Raw genomic sequence first — 8,720 nt, forward strand, 5'->3', positions numbered from 1 at the left:
ATATAAAACTACATTCACCACCAAGTGGGGCACCTGTGCCTATAGTAAAATGCCTTTTGGACTAACAAATGCAAGTGCTACATTTCAAAAAGAATTGGAGATGGCCTTCAAGAATATGATTGAAAGGTTTTTGTTGGTCTACCTTGATGATATCATTGTGTATTCAAAGAATGTAGCAAATCATTTTGGCCATCTTAGACAAGTATTCATAAGATGTAGAGAGTATGGAATATCCTTGAATCCAAGAAAGTGTGTCTTTGCCACTAATGAAGGGAAATTGTTGGGACACATTGTATCCAAAAATGGTCTGACCATCAATCCAAAGAGAACAAAAGAAATACTTTCTCTCTCTCCTCCTAATCACAAGAAGGAGTTGCAAATTTTCCTTGGTAGGATTAATTTTGTAAGAAGATTCATTCTTAATCTTTCTACCCTAGTAAAACCTCTTACAGTGATGCTTAAGAGGAATATGGTCTTTGCATGGACCAAGGAAGGGAAAGAAAGTTTTAAAGAGATCAAAGAAACCATAGCCTCAACCCCCACTCCCATCAATCCAAATTTTGAGAAAGACTTCATTCTTTACACCTTGGGAGGTGAGTCAAGCATTTCTATTGTTTTGACTCAATTGGACAATAAAAATGAAGAGCAGCTCATTGCCTTCTTTAGTGAAGGGCTTAAGGAGTATGAAGACAAGTATAGCTATGTGTAAAAGTAGGCCCTTGTAGTTATAAGATCTTTGAATGAATTCAGGCATCTTTTGCCCCATAATAAGATTCATTTGCTAGTACCTCATGCCAGAGTCAAGGACTTCCTTTTGAGTAGAGATTTCAATGAGAAAAGAGCTAGTTGGATCCCCAAAGTGATAGAGTATGATGTGGACATCTAGACTACCAATTTGGTAAGAGGGAAAGGACTATGCGTACAAATGGTCTCATCCCACTAATCAAAAGAGGAGGTTACCTTAGTATCAACAGAGCAGCAAGAAGTACAAGATTATAATCCTAGGAGCTGGGTAGATACATGAAAACCTTCTCATTAGGTGATGGATATCCTTAGGGTTTGGATAGAGAAAAAAGAAGGTAGTTCAGTTTGTAGTCAATCCCCTATGCCATAGTTGATGGTATTCTCTTTAGGAAGGATTTCAGTGGGGCATTACTAAGGTGTATTGATGCAAATTAGGCTGAAAGGATGATTAAAGAACTTCATGATGGTTTTGATGGTGGCCACTTTTCAACAAGAACCGCTGCCATAAAAATAATGAGGGTTGGTTACTATTGGCCATCCTTATTCCATGACTTCCACAAACATGTAAGGAAGTGTGAAAAGTGTGCTTTCTTTTAAGGTAAGCAGAGACTTGCAGCCCTTCCACTTCATCCCATTCAGGTTGATCAGCCCTATTTTTAGTGGGTATTAGATTTCATAGGTCTCATTAATCCACCTTCTAGCTCAGGTCATGGGTGGATCTTGGCTACAATAGATTACTTTACAAGGTGGATAGAGGTAGTAGCCTTGAAAGATTCCACATAGACTTTAGTAGTGGAATTCCTTAATGGAATTGTCACCAGGTTTGGTGCTCCTTCCACCATAATATCAAATAATGCCAAGTCATTTATAGGATCTCAGATATATGCATGGATAGTAGATCATGGTATTTACTTGAGCACATCCTCTAATTACTACCCCTAAGGTAATGGTTTGGTTAAGTCCTCCAACAAGAATTTGATCATAATCATTAAGAGGACTATTGAAGATAATCAAAGGTGCTGGCAGCAGAAATTAAGAATAGCCATGTGGTCTCATAGAATAATGCCTAAGAGGGCTATTGGAAATTCTCCATTCATGCGAGTGTATGGAAGGGAAGCTAGACTTCCTATTTCATTGGAATTTCCATCCCTAGAACTAACTCACCAACTAGAGCTAATTGAAAATGATGCTATGTCTGTAAGAATAGAAAAGTTGATGGAGCTAGAGGAGAAAAGAAATCAGGTCATGTAGACCTTGGAGACACATCAAGAACAGATGAAGAGAAGCTTTGATAAGAAGGCTAAGGTTAGAATTTTAAAGGAAGGTGATCTTGTCCTCAAATGGGATGTAGTCAAAGTGAAGGTAGGGAGACACTCAAAATTTGATGCCTTATGGAGTGGTCCCTATGTGATTATCAGTTGTAAATAGGCCAATGCTTTCTAGTTAAGCAAGCTAGATGGTGAAATTTTGCCTATTCTATTAAATGGAATATATCTTAAACCCTACTTCTGAGAAAGATGTTGTTTTGTGTATATAGTTAGAGTAGTTTTCTTTCTATTCCTTCCTATTTTCCAAGAAGTGTTGGGTACACTTTTTTTGTTCCTCTAGAATGATAGTTTTGAGGAGTTTTGTAGAGTTGTATAAGTGGAATGGAGTTATTTTGTGTATCAAAAATGCAGTAGAGGTGATGAAATAGATAAGTTTTCATGGTTTTAGAGACTCTGTAGCCCAGTGGATTTTTTAATGGTCACTGGTCATATGCCAAGAATGATTGCATTCCCCTTTAGTTACTAGAAATGTTGGCCAAAAGTGCCCTCCTACCAAAAGATTGAATTCAAATTTTTAAACCCACCCAACAGTCACAAGATTTAAAGATCCAACATTTGAATATGCACAAGTGCACATTATAACCTTAGGTTATCCCTAATTTCTAAGTCATTTCATGTTATAATTTAAGTCCCCAAGCCATGACAAGATAATATGGTCTCAATCTTATGATGATCCTTGTATCAGAGGATCATTGGGTGAATCGAGCAGTGGTAAGATGCTACGAGGCTCCTGTTGGTCGATTGGTCAAGTTGTCATGACATTGGAGACTTCATAGGATCATGAGTCAAAGGAAAATGTGTTTCAATACCACAAAAGGTCAGTGATTGTAGGATCATGGGGTTGACTTCCCAGGTTTTTGATGCTATGAAAGGGGAAGGTTAGTCATACAATCTTAGAGTTGTAAGATTGTAAGGTAAGAAGGGGTGGAGGTCAATTTGAGATGGACATTAAGTGTTCTGATCTTACGATATTCCTCTATCATAAGGTCATATGTGCAAATGAGGAGACCATCAAGGTTGTGATAGAAAGTTAGTTAACCATGATCATAAGATCATAGGGGTCACTGTTGCAGCCACTGATGTTACGATAGACTATGATCATAAGATCATGAAGGTCAAATCAACCATGCCCATAACATTTCAAGAGGAGATTGATGGTATTGTGACATTACACCAAGAGTTTTATCATACCATCATTCTATCATGAGATTGTAGGTCTTTTTGCTATCAAGGGATTGTAAGGAGAATGAAGGATGGGCTCGATGCTATGAGGTATAGGCAATCATAAGATCGTAGAGGTCGTTATGAACAAAAGGTGACATGAAGGGTTTTGATCATAATTGATAATCATAGGATTGTGAGTTCCAGTGTTGACCAAAATATAGGGAGCTTCATTGGCTAAACTAGAAAAATAGGAGTCCTCAACCAATTAGGCAGCTCTCTAATGGTCGATCCAATCTTTCCATCTCCTACAACCACTTTCCTCATTCCCTAGACCTAATAAGTACGAGGAACACTCCATCGCCACTTGTTGATCTATCTACTCACTCAGAAGATTAATGGTTTTCATTCCTATCCTCTTAGAGATTTGTTCGGTGAATAAGTGATCTTCCTACATCTAGATTTGTGCTATGATCAAATATTTTCTAGTTTTGCATTAATTATTCTTTGCAAGATTGAATGTAGTTGTTGAAGTTCTATCTTAGGTAGAAGCTATCTAAGTTATGCTTACACAATAAAAAGAAGATTTTGTAATCTTTCTTAGGGTTGTATTTCCCTATTTCTAGGGTATTTATCTAGCATACTACTATAAATTCCCTTTTTGTGTCTAAATTATATGACATTCTATCTTGTCTCTTTCAACCATCGATGTACTATGTAAGCTTTATTTGCCTCTCTTCGATGTATTGTGGATATCTATAACCTACATGTTTGTATCTCTTTTGGCCTACAAATGATATAAAGTGAATCTCTTCTTCCTTGTGTCACTCATTTGGTTGTCTAGTCTACATGTGGCTATTAGGTTGAAAAAAGTTTGAATTTATACATCTTTGGATTGTCATGATAATTGTATTGTGTACGTATGGGAAGAGATTGGTCTAAACACTCTATTTTGGTGAAAAAAATCATTAGAATAGATTAGGTATCTTGCTTTTATGCATTCTTCTTCCCTTTTCCTCTCCAAGAGTAGTTTAGGTGCATCTTGATAGCAAAGGAAGTCAACCTTCTCAGGAGACTCGGCCTCATTGTTCAAGTCCCACAGCTTGGAGGTTATTTCCATGTTTCACAAGGTTGTCCTTAGATAAAAACTTTGGACAAGGGTGCAAACTTTTGTGATAACAATTTTTAGTCATTCATTTTGATGGATGTGATGTGTAAATCAGCATCTTCAATAATGCAATTATAAGTACTTGTTCTTGTTAACAAATTGTTAATCCAGATTATAGTTAATATAATGGATATTGAATTTTCAACTAGGGTTTCTCCTATCTTTTATTCTTTTCAAGCATTTGTATAATGTGTCATTTGCTAACGAGGACATGGTCCTTACATATGGTATCAAAGCGGTGTTTAAACCCTAGGTCCTTGGGCTACTATGCTAATGTGTGTAAAAGTGTATAGGTGCATGTGTTTGATCTGTCACCATGAGAATTAGAGCTCTTGGTTCCACACTTCGGCCTTAAGTTCACTATGCTAGACACACGATTATAAGTCAACTAGCTTAATCTATGTTTGTGTGATTTGATGACATGGATTGTATGTTGTGTTTCACAGTTATGATTACTTTGACATGGAAGGATATAATGTTCCTTATGTATGTTATGATATTGGGTTAACCTTTCAATCTTGTAAAGATTGTCAAAATGGAACTTTCTTTAATGAGCAGTAAATTGAGTACCTCATATGGGTAGGATTACACGAATTTTGTGTCTACACAATGTGTATTTTAGATTTAAAAATAAAGTATTTGATTCTTGTATGTTTGAGGGAAGAAGGGTGTAAATAGATCTTATCCATTAATGTAGTATATTGATGGTTAGGAATGCCTCTAAAGTTTCCTACTTGACTTGTGATAACAATGGAAATTATATCTTATAATGTGTAAAAGGCACATGTTGCATAGGTGGTGCAAGGAAATTGATATTAGCTTGATGAGATTCTTGGAATAACCTAGTGTGATATGAAGGAAGAATAAGGGATTCTATTTATAAAGATATTAAATTGGATGTTACATTTTGCATTTAGGATCAATGCATGAAATTGTAAAGAAAAGATTTAATTAACAAGATGTGATGCATGTTTTTTAAGTTTGGTCATGTTCATAGCGCTCCTTAGATGCAAGGTGTCATGAAAAATCTACTCCATGTAATGACTGATGAGAGTCATTGTGTTTTATGTGAATTATTTTTCATTTGATTATGTGAACTTTTAGTTTTATGAACTTTAAAGTGATGAAGGGCTAACTTGAAATTATATATCTTCCTTGTGACCACCTAGCCACCTATTTTCTTGGTGATCTATATGTTGAAAATAATTGATTAATTATGTATTGCCTTTGATGTTACACAAAATGTCATATCATTTCTAGTCAGTGTATGTCGAGCTCACTCAGGTATTGAAGATAGTTTCTTGTGTCTACCGAGCATTACAGAGTTTACCTAGTTTAGAAGACAATGTCTGCCAAGTTCACTCAAGCAGCAAAGGGAAGATTGCATAAGTTGAGTGTTAACCGAGCCCACTCGGTTAATGAAGGAAATGTTGGATGGAACTAGTGTTAACCGAGCTCACTTAGTTACCAAAGAAACTTTGTGAATATGCAGTGTTAACTGAGTTCACTTGGTTAATGCAAGAAAATTTCCTAAGTTAGTATCTACTAAGTAGGGTCGGCTAATGAAGGATTTTCTTGTTTTGGCATATTGAGTTAAATTGATTTGTTTGTTGGTTCTAGCCAATTGAATAGATGAATATTAAGTATTCTAATTTGTATTCAAGCCAACTTGAAAATGTGTAAGATATAAATATAAGGTCAAGTTGAGGATTGAATGCATGGAAGAGAATAGGAGATTTGAAAGATGCTTAGAGGAAGTGAATTAGAAGGATAAGCACAATATCCTTGTGGAGCTGTAAAAATACATTCAATTAGGAAGGATCAAGTACTAAAGTCAGAATTGAGATTTGTAATCAGCAATTTGGTTGTATTAGAAATCAGGTCATCTCATTGTTACTCTCTAACCATTGTAGCAGTGATCTAAATATCTTAACAGAGTTGGCTTAACAGCTACTTGTAAATTCTCTAAAAAGGTGGCATTTTTATTTGAAATATCATGAAGACCTCTAACAAGACTACTCCTAACAGGGTGATTAAATCCTCTAACAGGGTCACACCAAAAAAAAAATTTTGTAACCTTTAACAGGGTTGGCTCTAACAGGGCTCAGGTCTGAAGAGTGAAAACAATAACTAGTTGCAATTGGTGGTTTTTCCCAAATTGGGTTTCCACATTAAATCTCGTTTTCACTTGTGTTCATGCTATTTATTTTCTGTGTATGCAACTAAGTCAAATTTAAGGTTAATTATAGTCAAACACATTAAGACCAGTATATTCAATTATTGCCAAGTTACAGTTGATTCTTAATGCTTGTCAAGTTGTAGTATTTTCTAATGTTAATTGAGTGTTTGTGTGTTTGCCAAGTAACAATAGAACATAGTTTAATCATAGTTTATGTTTTGATTTGTATTGACATCTAAGGGATCTGGGATTTATTTTTGTGGTAACTAATTCACCCCTCCCCTCTTAGTTGCTCCTCTTATATTTCCAACAATTGGTATCAGAGCTTTCGGTGCTTGTAGAGAAGGTTTCAAGGACCTAAGCTAAAGATCAAGAAGTCTTACAAAAGAGAGATTCCCAAGTTGAACAAAGACAACTTTTTAGCATGGCAAGAACTTATGAGGTTACACTTTGTAGCTATCATTGATTCAATTTGTAAATATTTTGATAATCAATGCAAGGCTTCTACTAGAACATTGACAATTGAAGAGATTGTTGAAAATAAAAATCATAACATCATGATGACTGACATTGCTTATGCTCTTAATTATGCTAAATTTGATGAGGTCAAAAGTTGCACTACTACTCATGAAATGTGGACCAAATAAAAAGACATCTATGGAGGTGATGACAATGTAAGGAGAGCCAAAGTAGAAAATCTTAGAGGCTAGTTTGATCAAATGAAGATGAGAGAGGATGAAAACATTGCAAAATATGTTGAGCAAATAAAAGAAAGTATGAGTGCAATCAAAGCATCTGGAGGAGACATTGATGACTTATTCAAGAGATGAGATGTGATCCAAATAATAAGATAAATCGAGATGCTAGAGTGGGAAGATTAATAGATTTTGAGTTGGATAGCTATGATAACTATGTCCCTAGTTCCAAAGATATGAGTCTGCATTTGAAGTCAAGCTTTCACTCAAGAAAAAAGGTGGAAAATCAAAAGGAAAATAGGGGTTTTAGCCTCAAATTCTAGCTGTGTCCAAATTGGACATATTTTATATGAAAATAGGGGTTTTTGGGTGATTTATTTGGTATTGAACATATTAAGATCAGTGGATTCAATTGTTGCCAAGTTACAGTTGATTCTTAGTGCTTGTCAAGTTTTAGTATTTTCTAGTGTTAATCAAATGCCTGTGTGTTTTTTGAGTAACAATAGAATATAGTTTAATCAGAGTTTATATTTTGATTTGTAGTGACATCTAAGGGATCTGGGATTTATTTTTGTGGTAACTGATTCACCCCTCCCCTCTTAGTTCACCCCTCCCCTCTTAGTTACTCTTATATTTCCAACAATTGGTATCAGAGCTTTTGGTGCTTGCAAGGAAGGTTTCAAGGACCTAAGCTAAAGATCAAGAAGCCTTACAAAAGAGAGATTCCCAAGTTGAACAAGACAACTTTGTAGCATGGCAAGAACTTATGAGGTTACAGTTGGCAGCTATCAGTGATTTAAGTTATAAATATCTTGATAATCAATACAAGGCTCCTACTAGAACATTGATAGTTGAAGAGATTGTTGAAAAAAAAAATTATAACATCATGATGATTGACATTGATTCTTCTCTTAATTATGTTGAATTTGACGAGGTCAAAAGTTGCACTACTGCTCATGAAATGTGGACCAAACTAAAAGATGTCTATGGAGGTGATGACAATGTAAGGAGAGCCAAAGCAAAAAGTCTTAGAGGCCAATTTGATCAAATGAAGATGAGAGCGGTTGAAAACATTGCAAAATATGTTAAGTGAATTAAAGAAAGTGTGAGTACAACCAAAGCATCTGGGGGAGATGTTGATGACTTATTCAAGAGATGAGATGTGATCCAAATAATAAGATAAATCTGGATGCTCTAGTGGGAAGATTGACATATTTTGAGTTAGATAGCTATGATAACTATGTCCCTAGTTCCAAAGATATGACTCTGCATTTGAAATCAAGCTTTCACTTAAGAAAAAAGGTGGAAAATAAAAAGGAAAACAATTTGAAAGTGAAGAAGAGAAAGAAAGTTTAGATAGTGATCTTGAATTTGTTGAAGCCCTACTTGCAAGGAAATATTCCAAAGGTAGAGGAAAGTACAAAGGTAAGAATCCTCTAATTTTA

This window comes from Cupressus sempervirens, chromosome 1 (assembly GCF_028749045.1).
Source record: "Cupressus sempervirens isolate cs-2001-9-10 chromosome 1, ASM2874904v1, whole genome shotgun sequence".
NCBI classification, from domain to species: domain Eukaryota; kingdom Viridiplantae; phylum Streptophyta; class Pinopsida; order Cupressales; family Cupressaceae; genus Cupressus; species Cupressus sempervirens.